The sequence below is a fragment of the Lathyrus oleraceus genome, chromosome 5 (assembly GCF_024323335.1).
Source record: "Lathyrus oleraceus cultivar Zhongwan6 chromosome 5, CAAS_Psat_ZW6_1.0, whole genome shotgun sequence".
In the NCBI taxonomy this organism is placed as follows: Eukaryota; Viridiplantae; Streptophyta; class Magnoliopsida; order Fabales; family Fabaceae; genus Lathyrus; species Lathyrus oleraceus.
The window spans coordinates 559613503-559625966 of record NC_066583.1 but is presented as its reverse complement, the minus strand read 5'-3'; positions in this window follow the sequence as shown (position 1 = coordinate 559625966).

Below are 12464 nucleotides of genomic sequence, written 5' to 3'. Positions count from 1 at the left end.
CTCCAATCAGGTTTGCCCTATTTCCATTACTCTATGCTTTCAATTTGAATGCTCTGAATGTATGAGGTATTATGGGTGAATTTGGAAGAGTGGGTATCGTTAGGTTTTGCATGTGGGCACACGTTTTAGTATGTATGTCATGTCTTGATATGTGGATCCTTGCCCCCTGACTTTGAATTTTGATACCCTTTTGATGCATGTGTTTGACAAGAGGTTTAGGCCTCCTACACTTGGTTGCTTTTTGTGAGCTCTTTTTGTGAATTTTAATGGCATGATTCATGTGGTTACATTTTGATTTGGGGCAACTCTTGATTGCGCCCCATCTTGTCACTCTAACCTGTTTGTTGAGTTTTTTGTGAGGGCTCACATGACTCCTGAAAGGATAGCTTGCTTGGCATTCCACTTTATTTGTGGGATACCATTTGGAGATTTATTCCGATTACCTGTATTGACTTGCTTTCTTTGATGGTGCCAGCTCGAGAGATCTCTGGGTTTCTTATTTCTTTAGCTGTTATTACTTCGGATCTTTATCCGTGTGGTAGATCTCTTGATCCTTTATCTTTCCCACATTTTACCGTTTTCTTAGCTGGAAGACCTCAATAGGAGGCAATGTTTTCTTTTGTTTGTTTACTTCTGTGCCCAAAGACCTCCAAGAAGAGACATCAGTGCTAAAGACCTCCCTGAAGAGGCAATTGACGGATAAAAGGGATTAGTAGTCAATCCCCCGTTATTCAGTGCGCCGTTCTTTAAGATCACACTACGTGTCGATGCTTCAGAACCAAAAGCCCAAGATCTTTTGTCCGGTCAGTCAGTGGAGAGGGTTCCACCTTCCTGAATCCCCACTTTTTGTCATGAGCTCACCCTATCCAGGGTTAAGAGCTATGAGGTCTTATCCTCATTACCCGCTTGATCTACTCACCCTGACGTTCAGTGTCAGTGGTTCAAAGCCCATTTGATTACCTTTCCATGGCTTGTTTGTCGAGGTTGATATGACCCCTCTTGACTAAAGCCCTACCCATGTATGTTTGAGCCACCTTGGTGGCATTTTACTTTATGCATGTTTATTTTGTATGGTGTGATCGTCTCCCCATAGGATTGCTAGGCTTCGTATAGTCTCTCGTTTGCATGTCAATTAAGGTAGCACTGTTCCTTCGCCTAGGACTTCCTTTTTGCATGAGCATTCCTAAAACACAAACAAACTCATTGATTTTTCTTCTCCTAAGAACACGTTAACTCCTTCTACTACAGGCGAGTAAGTCTCCAAAGGTCGAGCATCCGGTAGATTGCGTAGTAACGTCGTTCATCTAAAAAACACAACCCTTAACCCGTAGGTAGCCGAACTACGGCTTGCTCTGATTCTCATTCCAGATGAGATACGTAGGCATAAGACGCGATGTCTTAGCGAGCACACTCCTCTTTAACCCCTAGGTAGCCGAGCTACGAAGACTCTGATTCTCATATTCAGATGAGATACGTATGCAGTGGATGCGACATCCGTGCGAGTCATTTTCTTTTGACCCCCCTTTTAGTAAGTAGTACATTAGATATACACGCACCCTTTAGACAAGAACAACAAAAGTGGATCCCGTAGAGTACTACGGATGCGTAGGGGTGCTAATACCTTCCCTTCGCATAATCGGCTCCCGAACCCAAGATTTGGTTGCGAGACCTTGTCTTTTCCTTTCCTTTCCCCCAGGTTTACTTCGAGCGTTTCCTTTCCCTCCTTTGGGATAAATAACGCACGGTGGCGACTCTTCTGTCATTTCTTTCTCGCCGGGTGTTTTTTCGCATACTATATTTTTTAGGTTGCGACAATATCTTGTCACAACTTTTGGAAGTATAGTAAATCGAAGAGTTCCTCGCTTTCCAGAGTAGATCATTTTCATCGAATTGGGGAAACAATTTCTTTATGGTGTCGTCTTTTATCTTCCTATTGCTTGATATAGATTTGTTTACACTCGTTTTAGGTTATTTTGTTGCTTTAGACAATTTTTTTCTTGGCATTGTTATTTATCCCACAGATATTTACTATCAATGAAACTAGTATTATTTTTATATTTTCAATAATAGATTGGTATGGTTGAACCTTTCAATTTCATAACAAGTGTGCTTAAGAAGAAGAGATTACCAAGCACATTATGAGTGAAGTTGTGCCCACAAAAACTTATGTTGTAAATATATTATGGAACTATGTGCTTGATGATATCATGATGGTTTTGATGATGACAACACCTAATATCAAATAACGTTTAGTGGAGCCCTTGAGAATTTCTGATCAAGCAACCTCTGATGATGGTGTCCATCAAAGAAGCTATATTAAGCCTCATAAGTTAGAAGAAGAAAGTCCCATATGAAGTGTTAAATCAATGATGCATCAAGCAATGGATCTTGAAGCTTCAAGGTTGTGAAAGAGAGAAAATGTGAAAGCTCACCTGGTCATGTGTCTTAGTGATCAGTGTATTGTAAAAGTATAAGAGTAACTTCTAAGATACTAAGGAAACTCTCACATACACATTCAAATGTTTTTGAAGCCTATCTCATATTATAAAATCACCTAAAAGTGTTTTCTCACTGCGAGACTACGAAAGAAAATGGGACACCCTTCAAGTTATCCATGAAGGTAAAACCGGAGTTTAAAGGGTATGAATGAACATGCTAACTAATGAATATGAATTCTTCAGAATGAAATTTGAGGAAAATATATCTTTGATATGTATAAACGCTTTATCCACATTGTTAATCGAATGAGAACTCTTGGACAAAATTTTCAAAACGAGAACTTGGTTCTAAAAGTCCTTAGATCCTTAAACTGGATTTGGGAACCCAAAGCCATTTCTATTTCTTAACTTAGGGATTTGTCATCGATGGACTTGATTTCCCTTTTTGGAAAATTGATGGAACGTGAGATGGATATGAAAAGACTTACATATGACGAGGAAGGCGACAAGAAGAAGAAAACTTTATCCCTTAAAACATAAGAAGAAATAGACTTAGACTTCATTTAAATTTTCCTTCTTCTTTAATTTTTTCACTTATATTTTTCTGTTGCTTTATCTCAGTGTATTTGTTGAACTAACATAAATTGTGTTTAAGAAAAGATTTTTTTAATATTAATCATGATTTATGAATATCACAATTCACACCTCTTCTTGTATTTGGAGTCATTTGGCCAACATAGATGTTCTAGAAAACAAATAGACAACACACTTGAAGAAATTTGGAAAATGAGAAAGCAACCAACTAAGCATCTCAGAGTGTTTGGATCTTTATACTATAGACATGTACATGAGGCAAGAAGGAAAAAATATGATGATAGAAGTGAACATATGATACTTATAGGTATCATGAAGAAGATTCTTATAGACTACAAAATCCAATTAAGAGCACAATCATTGTAAGTAGAGATGTTATAGTGTAGAGTCAAAATCTTGGGATTAGAGTAATAGGCAAAGCTGCAGAACTCAAATTGTTCCACTTATGATTGTTGAGGAACAAGAATAATAAGATGAATGGATTATTGAATTACTGAGTATAGAAGAAATTCAAGAAAGAAGAATCTCACAAAGGCAACATTTATGTAAATTAAGTTGACAAACTATAAGAGAGTTTGCACATTTGGCTCTACTTGCTAATGCATAACTAGTGACCGAAAATAAAAGGCTTTAGATGGAAAAGTATGGAAAATGCAATGATTGAAAAATTGAAGGCCATAGAGAAGAATAACAGTCGGGAGATTACAAAGATACCATCAAACAAGAGAGTTATAGATATGAAATGGGTTTTCAAGCTGAACTTGAAGCCAAATGAAGATATAACTTAACATAAAGAAAAGTTAGTTACAAGAGAATTTATGCATAAAGCTTCTTTGGATTATGATTAAGTATACACACATGTTGTAAGGCTTGAGTCCGTAAGGATAATTGTGGCCATTTCATATGGAAGAGGTTGACCTCTATTTCATTTAGATGTAAAATTTACCTTCTTGGATGGACCTTTAGAGAAAGTTGTGTATGTGATACAACCTCCGGATTTTTAAATCGAAGATAAGGAAAAATTGTATTCAAATTGAACAAGGATTTCTAGTAAACCAAAACTCATGAATGATGCTAATTTGGATATAGGTAGATGATTTACTGACCACTTATGGTAACATAGCTGAAATTGAAGAGACAAATGATGATTGAATTTGAAATTGATAGATCTTGAAAAGTTGAATAATTTTCAGGAATGGATTTCATAGAAATGTGATAAGGATTAGTTATTCATAAAAGGAAGTATGCATTGGATGTGTTAAATAGGTTCAACATAGTTGAATGCAATTTAACATCAACCCTTATAGAAACTAACATGAAGCTTGAGAATGATGCAAGTGAAGAACTAGTATATCTAACTCTATTCAAACAAATCACAGGATTATTGAGGTGCCTATGCCACAACAAGATTTTTATTATATATGAATTTTGATTAATCACTAGATTCATGAGTAAGCACATAGCCTCACATTTTCTTACAACTAAAAGAATAATGAGATGCATTAAAGCAACACTTAATTATTGAATGTTGTTTCTTGCAAATTCAAGTCAGAATAATATTGGTTTAATTGATTAGATTGGTGTGGTGATAAACAACATAAAAATATTACCTCAAACTATTTACTTAAGTTATTAAATGATCCCATTTCATGATGCTAAAAAAAGCGGCCACTGGTTGCATTCTCCATTTGTGAATCTCACTCAGTACATATCAAGCTAATAAGTTGTTTGTCAAATTATTTAGCTAGCTTCAATCTTGAAGAATTTATAGATGCAGGTTAGAAATTCTATAAATCTATTTTTTGATAATAAGTCTGCAATTTATTTGGAAATAAATCTTGTATTATATGGCCGAAGAAAGCATATAGAAGCAAACTTTCACTATCTTAGAGAGTAAGTTAACAAGGAGCTGCTGAATGCGGTTCATTATCCAACTGAAAATCAATTAGAAAATTTATTCACAAAATTTATCAAGTTTGATACCTTTGTAAGACTTAGAAAAGAGTATGATGTGATATCTTTAGATAACTTGAATTAATGGGGGGTGTTAAATATTGCTTGTAATTCAAGTTAAGTTTAAAAGTCATTTAATTAATTAAAAAATTTAGTTAGTTATTTTTGTTTTGTTGCTAACTGATTTATAAGGACTTCAAATGTATGCATTTATACTAAATGTTCAATGATGAAAATACACACTATTTCACTCAATTATTTTCTCATTCTTATTACACTAATCCTAATACAACTCCGCCTTTCATTTTGTATTTTTTTGTTCTCTATATTTTGTTTTCTTAGTTTTTTTTTCCTATTAATGTAAATCTATGTTATGATGAAGTTTATTTTAGCTGCTCAGAGTCAGTCTTCTCTAACGCCTGCAATTCCTCCTCCTAAGAGGACTGTCATTTCAGAGGTTGCTACTTCAACCATGCCTGCTACTCAGTTTGCTCCAGCTATGTTTGCCGGATTCCCGTGGGGAATGCCACCAAATTTTGTACCTGAAGGGTTTGCATCTACTTTTGCTTCCATGCCGGCATCTAGCCCGGTCATGTCTGTCCCACCTCCAGTTGTTCACGCTCTATCCTGTGTTGAGGACACCATCTACCATTCCGAGCCGTTTGAGGGTCCGGATGTTTATGAGAAGATGGACGAAATGAAGGATCAATTTCTTGAGCTACGAAAGGAATTGAAGATCTTGAGGGGAAAAGATTTGTTCGGTAAGAGTGCCGCTTGCCTAGTGCAAAATGTCAAAATCTCGATGAAGTTCAAAGTCCCTGACTTTGAAAAGTATAAGAGAAATACCTGTCCACTTAGCCATCTCGTCATGTATGCCAGGAAAATGTTAACGCAAACTGATAATGATCAGTTATTGATTTACTACTTCCAAGACAGTCTGACTGGTGTCATTCTGAGGTGGTACATGGGATTGGATAGTGCAAGTGTTCGCACGTTCAATGATTTGGGTGAAGCCTTTGTAAAGCAGTATAAGTACAATGTGGACATGACGCCTGATAGAGACCAGCTGAGGTTGATGTCTCAGAAGGACAAAGAGACATTCAAAGAGTACGCCTAGAGGTGGAGAGAGCTTACTGCTCAGATAAACCCTCTGTTGGAAGAGAAAGAGATGACCAAGATTTTCCTTAAGACCCTGAGTTCGTTTTATTACGAATGAATGATTGCTAGTGCCCCTAGTGATTTTACCGAAATGGTAAACATGGGGATGAGGTTAGAAGAGGGTGTCCGAGAAGGACGTTTCTCTAAGGAAGAAGTATCATCGAGTAAGAAGTATGGTAACAGTTTCGCAAGGAAGAAGGAAGATGAAACTAATGTAGTATCAATGGGGAGGCAGAGGAGGCCTCATGTCAGAAGAATCCACAATTGCGACAACATCATCGTTAAGTTTCATCCGTCTTGCCGGTATTTTCTAACAATCAATCAGTGCCAGTTCAACAACAACGTCAATAACAGCCACAACAAAGAACAAGCAACTACAACAACAACACCACCAACAATAATCAACAACAATAAAATTTTGAAAGGAAAAAGGTCTCTTTCGATCCTATTCCTATGACCTACACCGAATTATACCCATCTTTTGGTTCTCAAGAACCTGCTTCAGCTAAGGAATCCGCCACAAATTCCAAAACCACTTCCATGGTGGTATAAGCCAGAACTCTGATGTGCCTTTCATCAATGAGCTCCCTGCCATGATATCGAGAATTGCTACCCTTTGAAGTATGAGGTCCAGAATCTTGTGAAGAGTGGGATGGTGTCCTTTGAGGATCGTGCACCGAATGGGAAAGCTAACCCATTGCCCGCTCATTGTAATTCCTCTGTTAATATGGTAGATGGTTGTCTAGGAAATTTTTGAGTATTCGATGTGCAACATATTCGTAGGTCCTTGGTGGAGATGCATAGGACCCTGCGTACCATCAGTGATTGTAAGCATGACCATGATGGTTGTGCAATTTGTAGCATGAACTCTCGTGGGTGTTTGATCGTCAAGAGAGATATCCAGAAGTTGATGGATGAGAATGTAATCCAGATTCAACAATCGAGGGATATAAATGATGTAAATGTGACAGTACCAGTGTTTAAGACCCCTGAGAGGGTAGTGATTCAATTTAATAGTAGCAGCAGCAACATCGTCAATAGATCGGTATCATCGTTGGTAATATGGTTAGCGGGCCCAGTCCCATATGCATCCGATAGAGCTATTACATATCAGTATAATGCTACTATGGTGGAGAATGGTCAAGAGGTTTTGTTGCCTACGACCAATTCTATTGTGAACATTGTTGATATTGCAAAGGTGACCCGTAGCGGTCGTGTATTTGGACATGTCTTTCCAAAAGAGGTGATAGAAGATGTGTCTGTTGGTAACAAGGTTGAGGTACCTGTAGCAAATCCAATTAGTGCTCCAAAGTGTCAGTCTGGTGAATCCAGCAATTTGAAGCCTAGTGATGATGATAAGGTACTACGATTAATAAAGAAGAGTGAATTCAATGTGGTGGATCAACTGCTCCAAACTCCTTCCAAAATTTAAGTGTTGTCTCTGCTTATGAACTCTGAAGCGCACAGAGAAGCATTGCAAAAAGTACTGGAGCAAGCTTATGTTGAACATGATGTAACAGTGGATCAGTTTGGCCATATTGTAGTTAACATCACTACCTGCAACAACTTGAGCTTTTGTGATGAAGAACTTCCCGAGGAAGGCATAAATCACAATCTAGCACTGCATATATCGATGAATTGTAAGTGGGATGCATTGTCAAATGTGTTTGTTGATACCGGTTCTTCGTTAAATGTACTCCCCAAGTCAACTCTATCAAAATTAACATATCAAGGCGCTCCTATGAGATACAGTGGCATGATCGTCAAAGCTTTTGATGGTTCTCGCAAGATTGTTATTGGTGAGGTGGACCTTCCAGTGAAGATAGGTCCGAGTGATTTCCTAATTACTTTTCAAGTAATGGACATCCACCCGGCCTATAGCTTCTTGTTAGGAAGGCCATTGATACATGAAGTTGGGGCTGTAACGTCCACTCTGCATCAGAAGTTGAAGTTTGTAAAGAATGGCAAGCTTGTCATTGTTGGTGGAGAGAAAGCACTGTTGGTTAGTCACCTGTCGTCTTTCTCATATGTGGAAGTTGAGGATGAGATTAGAAATTTGTTCAAATATCTATCTATCGTTGAGGAGAAGAAAGTTGGGGCACCTATATATATCCTCTTTTAAAGACGCTTAGAAGATTATCGAAGATGATAGTTCTGATATGTGGGGTCGGATGGTAGAGGTTGCCGAGAAAAAGAACCGAGCCGGTTTAGGTTTCCAGCAAGGGATGTCTATTATCAAGGCTGAAGATATGCAACCTAGTTTCCGTAGTGGAGGGTTCATCCATGGTAATGAACAACACTCAGCTGCAGTGATCGAGGGTGATAAAGATGAAGACTGCACCAATTTTGTGACGCATGGAAAGGCTTGCAACAATTGGATCGTTGTCGATGTTCCTATTATTGTTCACCGCTCTAAGTAATTGTTTTTATTATTTTTGAAAATCCTTCTCCTATGACTAAGGGAGAAGCAAACATTGTTAGGCATATTTCAAATTAATCATCAATAAAATTCTATTCATCCATATCTATGATGTTTTATTTTACTTTTTGCTTTTCTGAAAATGGTAGTCACAAAAAAACATAAATAAATAAATAATAATTGTCCATCTGCATAATATTTGGTCACAATTCACTTCTCTAAAATCAAAATATCAAATCATTATGCAGGTTGGTTTCTAAACCCATTGAATACAATGATCCTACTCCTTCTCCAAACTTTGAATTCCCTGTGTTTGAGGCTAAGGAAGAAAGTGATGAAGAAGTGTCTGATGAATTATCTCGTCTACTTGAGCACGAGGAAAAATTCATTCAGCCATTCGAAGAGCAGATTGAGTTAGTCAACTTGGGTTCTGAAGAGGGTGTGAAGGAAGTCAAGATTGGGTATCGACTGTATCTAGAGGTTAAAAAGGGGTTGATTGATCTTCTCCGAGAGTACTTAGATGTATTTGTCCGGTCCTATAAAGACATGCCCGGTTTGGATTCTGAGATTGTGGAGCATAGATTGTCGTTGAAGCCAGAATGCTCGCCAGTCAAGTAGAAGTTGAGGAGGACTCACCCTGATATGGTAGTGAAGATCAAAGAAGAAGTGCAAAAGCATATCGACGCCGATTTCCTTGTTACTGCTGAGTATCTGCAGTGGGTGACCAATATTGTGCCCGTTCCTAAGAAGGATGGAAAAGTCCGTATGTGTGTTGATTATAGAGGTTTGAACAAAGTCAGTCCGAAAGATGATTTCCCTCTGCCACACATTAATAGGTTGGTAGACAATACATCTAGGTTCAAAATCTTCATTTATGGACAGATTTTCCGGTTATAATCAGATTAAAATGGCACCCGAAGATATGGAGAAGACCACATTCATTACACCCTGGGGAACATTCAGTTATAGAGTGATGCCTTTCGGTTTAAAGAATGCTGATGCAGCATACCAGAGAGCTATGACCACTCTTTTTCATGATATGATGCACAAAGAGATCTAAGTCTATGTTGATGATATGATTGCTAAATCCAGTGATGAAGAAGATCATGTTAAGCATTTGTTGAAGCTATTCCAGCTTTTGAGGAAGTATAAACTCCGCTTGGATCCCAATAATTGTACTTTTGGTGCTCGTTCGTGTAACACCCTTCTAAAATACCCCAATAATTAATTAATTCCACAAAATATAAATCAGAGTAGATATGCAATTTAAGGGTGTCACACTTGACACTTCACACCATTCACCATAATAACTTGTCATGCTCATTTATTAATCAAAATAAAACATTGCACAAATCGCAGCGGATAGAGATCTAATCAATCATGCAAACCATGTAACACATTACATGTAAAGTTGTTCAACAACCAAAATGAAAACAAAGTAAAACATCCCGTCCCGATGTTACATCTACCAGAGCATGACCCACTAAGGAACTACACTAGACTCCAAGCACTAGCTTCTACTCAATCACTGCTCGTTACCTGAAACATAGTTGTAAGGGTGAGTTCCTCAATCGATATAATAAGCATTATAAAATACCATGTAATGCTAAGTAAATTAACACATTCATCACCCTAATCAGATCACACATTCAGCAACGGCAACATCAACTCAAAATCATACTCAACACAAACACAAAACACATGTATAATATTGGAATACATCCATTCATATTATACACCATACATACATTATGCAATGAGACTCCATGCATGCGGTACCGACTATTCGTGAACACATAGTTCAACCTCACCGATCAAACCCAGATACGGCTACCAAGCTCACTAGTCCCACTCATTTGAGACCTAGTGACTCACTCACTAATTCCTCACCATGGGAATTAGCTACCACCATAAAGGCCATGCTATGCACGCTAAATCACCTAGCATGCAAACATCAACAACAATCCACAATGGACATATGCTCACACTCTAAGCCATAAACAGTCCATCCACAATCGCATACATAATAGATATATTCACACCATTATGCATACCATCACACATCATCAGCATGTTTATCACAGAATCATATCATGTCATGCCAAATAATAATTCACAGTATTAGCACACTCTACTAATACCTATACTGCTCAAAACAACGGGAGATGATCCCGAATATATCATACATCAGCTAAATTACATCACTCAGCTGAAACAACCAAAACTGCACAACAACAGCTCAGACAAAATTCAAACTTCTGCCCATACGCGTATAACCTGTCTCATACGCGTATGATACGCGTACCCCTTCTCCCATACGCGTACCAACAGAGACAAAACTACGTTAGAACATCATCTTCTTCATTCATACGCGTATGGCCTCACTCCATACGCGTACCAAGCCATCTCATACGCGTATGGCCTAGTGTCATACGCGTATGACCAGGGACCAAATTCCAGATCTGCTATGGGTTTTCCTCTGCTACGAGATTTCTCAAATCCAACCTTCCACAGTCCAATTTTTACACAGCATTCGTTCATATTATCTAACACAGATCATACCCATTCAATTTCACAATTTCTAACCTTATTACATCTAATTCCTACGAATTTTCTTCAATTATAGACCCATCTCTCATTCATCCACAAATTCACAATTTGCAACATTCATCATCCTAATTAGAGTCGATTCAATGGTTTATTACTACCCATTACATGTTAACCCATAATACCCATTAAACGACGATAAACCCCCCTTACCTGAGTTAATCCGGCGAATCCTTTAGCTTCAAGCTTTTCCCTTCTTCAACCCTTGTTCTCCTGCCCTTCCTCTTTGCCCTTTTCTCACTTTCTGTCGCTTCTCTGGTTTTCACGTGAAAAACCCCTTTTACCAAATGGAACTCTTTATATATATTCCAACTTTAGTATTCTAATAATAATAATCCAATAATATTCCAATTATTTAATTAAATTAATAAATATACTATTAAACTTAAATTAAATAATTATCATATTTTATCGGGGTGTTACAGTTCGGGTAAGTTGTTGGGCTTTATTATCAGCGAGAAGGGTATTGAAGTTGATCCTGCCAAGGTCAAAGCAATACACGAGATGCCTGCGCCCAAAACTGAGAAGCAAGTCAGAGGTTTTCTCGGTCGCTTGAATTATATCTCAAGATTTATTTCACACATGACTGCCACATGTGCACCTATATTCAAGCTTCTTCGGAAAGATCAGTCTTGTGATTGGACTGAGGATTTCCAGAAAGCTTTTGACAGTATAAAAGAGTATCTGCTTATGCCTCCGATTCTATCTCCGCCTATTGAAGGAATACCGTTGATCATGTATTTGACTGTGCTTGATGAAAGTATGGGTTGTGTTATGGGTCAGCAAGATGAGACTGGAAAGAAAGAATATTCTATTTACTACCTCAGTAAGAAATTCACCGACTGTGAGACTTGGTATTCTATGCTTGAAAAGACTTGTTGAGCATTGGCTTGGGCTGATAAGCGTCTGCGTCAGTATATGTTGAATCATACCACTTGGTTGATATCCAAAATGGATCCAATCAAGTATATTTTTGAGAAGCCTTCTTTAACTGGGAGGATTGCCTGTTGGCAGATGTTGTTATCAGAATATGATATCGAATACCAATCTCAGAAAGCGATTAAAGGTAGTGTCTTGGCTGACCATTTGGCACACCAACCTATTGAAGATTATCAGTCAGCGTATTATGATTTTCCCGATGAAGAGATCTTGTACTTGAAGATGAAATATTATGATGAACCATTGCTTGAAGAAGGGCCAGAACTTGGTTCCCGTTGGGGCATGATATTTGATGGAGCTGTTAATCAATATGGTAATGGCATTGGGGCAATGATTATTACTCCTCAAGGCACTCA